The sequence below is a fragment of the Jaculus jaculus genome, chromosome 4 (assembly GCF_020740685.1).
Source record: "Jaculus jaculus isolate mJacJac1 chromosome 4, mJacJac1.mat.Y.cur, whole genome shotgun sequence".
In the NCBI taxonomy this organism is placed as follows: Eukaryota; Metazoa; Chordata; class Mammalia; order Rodentia; family Dipodidae; genus Jaculus; species Jaculus jaculus.
In genome coordinates, this window is record NC_059105.1 from 121130922 (window position 1) to 121134047 (window position 3126).

General features: G+C 48.3%; 1 pseudogene; it reads left to right on the forward strand.

Moving 5' to 3' along the window:
* Positions 1-257: 257 nt before the first annotated feature.
* On the forward strand, positions 258-2014 carry LOC123460129 (annotated as a pseudogene).
* The last annotated feature ends 1112 nt before the right edge of the window (positions 2015-3126 follow it).

Consider the following 3126-nt stretch of genomic DNA (forward strand, 5'->3'; position numbering starts at 1 on the left):
TGTCCAATATATAATTTCAAATGACCTTCAATTATGTCTTATCGTGTCTTTCATTTAAAAAAAAAAACAAACAGGCGGTCGCGCGCCCCTTCCGGCGCGGGTAGGCAGCTGAGGATCGGGCGCTGCTCGGGCGCAGCCGCCTCCAGCGCCGGGGGATGTAGCGCCCGGGTCCGCGGTGTCCCCCCGTACAGGCATCCCGCCCAGCCTGTTTGCCACCACAGGAAGATCTCTGCCCCCTGGACCTGGAAGACCCCCCACCCTTTTCCCAAGCTGAAGCTACAGGGTATTGAGATATTAGCAAGATGTCTTCCCACAAAGCATCTGCGGTGGCACAGGGCAGCGGGGCTCCTGCCAGCAACAGGGAAACCGACACACTGGAGCTGGCAGAACTGGGACCCCTGCTGGAGGAGAAGGGCAAGCGGGGGACTGCCAACACCACCACCAAAGCTGAAGAAGAGCAAACCTGCCCAGTGCCCCAGGAAGAAGAGGAGGAGGTGCGTGTACTGACACTTCCCCTGCAGGCCCACCATGCCATGGAGAAGATGGAGGAGTTTGTGTATAAGGTCTAGGAGGGACGTTGGAGAGTCATCCCATATGATGTACTTCCTGACTGGCTGAAGGACAATGACTACCTGCTACATGGCCACAGACCACCTATGCCCTCTTTCCGGGCTTGCTTCAAGAGCATCTTTCGCATTCACACAGAAACTGGCAATATCTGGACCCATTTACTTGGTTTTGTGCTGTTGCTGTGTTTGGGAATCTTGACCATGCTCCGACCAAATATGTACTTCATGGCTCCGCTGCAGGAGAAAGTGGTTTGGGATGTTCTTTTTGGGTGCAGTGCTCTGCCTCAGCTTCTCTTGGCTCTTCCACACTGTCTACTGTCATTCAGAGAAGGTTTCCCGGACTTTTTCCAAATTGGACTATGCAGGGATTGCTCTACTCATCATGGGGAGCTTTGTGCCCTGGCTCTATTATTCCTTCTACTGCTCCCCACAGCCTCGGCTCATCTCCCTCACCATCGTCTGTGTCTTAGGCACTTCTGCCATCATTGTGGCACAGTGGGACCGGTTTGCCACTCCTAAGCACCGTCAGACAAGAGCAGGAGTGTTCCTGGGACTTGGCTGGAGTGGTGGTGTGCCTACCATGCACTTCACCATTGCGGAGGGCTTTGTCAAGGCCACCACTGTGGGCCAGATGGGCTGGTTCTCCCTCATGGCCGTGATGTACATCACCGGAGCTGGCCTTTATGCTGCTCGCATTCCTGAACGCTTCTTTCCTGGAAAATTTGACATATGGTTCCAGTCTCATCAGATTTTCCATGTCCTGGTGGTGGCAGCAGCTTTTATTCACTTCTATGGCGTCTCCAACCTTCAGGAATTCCGTTATGGCCTAGAAGGTGGCTGTACTGATGACTCCCTGCTCTGAGCTTTCCCACCTGAGGGGTGGAGAAGGAACTTCCCAAGTGCTTTTAAAAAATAACTTCTTTGCTGAAGCAAGAGGAAGAGTCTGGGTTGTTTGTTTCTAGAAGAAACCTCTTACGGAATTCAATACCAGTCAAGCTTCAGCTCACTTTCACAGCCACTGGGCAATGAACTTTCCATTTTCATTCTCTGCCTGGGGAAGGTGTGAATGGTCAACGCAGCCATCCCCCTCCTCAGCCGTCACCTTCTCAACAAGGCAACTACTGGTCCTTCACAGACACACGACTTTGGAACTCACATTGAAATTTTCCCCCTCCAACCATTTTGGGAAAAAAATTATGGCCTGCAACTCTTCATAAACTATATTTGTTTGTTTATCTTGAAGAAAATATCCCTTCCTTGCCCTTTTCCTTACTTTGTAACCTGGCTTATAACAAGCCATCATTTTTGTAGCACACTTTTCAAAAACAATTATAACCTAGTCCCATCTTTCTAGGGCCTAGACCTGCTTACACAGCAGGAAGAGTAAATCCACCAACTTTTATGTACCCCAGCTAATCATGGAAATATGTCCAGACTTCAGATTACTTGAGTTTTGATTTTTTTTTTCTTAGCAGAATAATGTAAAATTTAAATGGGGAAAGATATTTAATATTTAATACTAAGCTTTAAGAAGAATCCTGCTATTGTTGCTATGTATCTTGATGCAGAGACTATGATGATAATAAAAGAAGTAAAGAAGAAAAAAAAACAAAAAACAAAAAAAACACAGTACATTACAGGAACAAAAATGAAGAGTTTTATACCAAATGCCAGCAACTCATGCTTAGAGGAGGAGGTACACTGAAGGGACCTTGCTTCAACCAACCATGTGTTATCCCTTATGTGTCCCTTGAGGGCAACTCCTATGGTCACCACTCTTCAATGTCAAAGATATAGAGTCACCAGCTAAACAATGCCCCAAGAAGGGACTGTGGGTTTGATTACTCAGAGCCCTGGCCTTGTTTAAGAACAAAATGCCTCCAAAGGCAGCCCCAATCTGACAGGTGCCCTCTCTGGTCTTTATGGTTCTTTCTCAAGACCACTTCAGCTCCTTGGGCCACAGAACTGCTTCCTTTACACAAAAGGAGGCTGTTCTCCCCACTGAGATAGACACAGCTAAGAAGCAATGGAATTTCTCTCCTTCTACAGCTGCTCCAACTTTATGGAGCTGTTCCTCCACCTTACCCCATATTGATGTCCACTCAAGTATGTCTACTAGTCCTATGACATCCAGATAACTGGGCATCTCTAAGCTTTGGTGCATTTTCTCCCCTCTGCCCATGATGCCTACTCCAACTATACCAATGTGTCCAAGCACCTGGTCATACACTAGGTCTGGACCATGCCATGGCACCTCTCCCAGATTCCTCCAAAGCCTTTTTCAGCACACTTGGAGCAGGGTCTGGTAACACTGCCCCAAAAATCCCAAACACAATGACCCATGGATATTGGAACCTGAGCTGCAAAACTATAATCTAGCTGTGGATCTGCTCACTGACCTTCTGGTCAGGACTTCATGCATCTCCCCAGCTGGTCCTGACCCAGTGGTGAGCAGGGTCCAGGGCACCCTAGATCTATACCATCAATGAGTGGCACTCTAGCAAGGAAATGACATGCCACCTTCCCATGCCTTTGCCATCAGTACTTCACATCACCA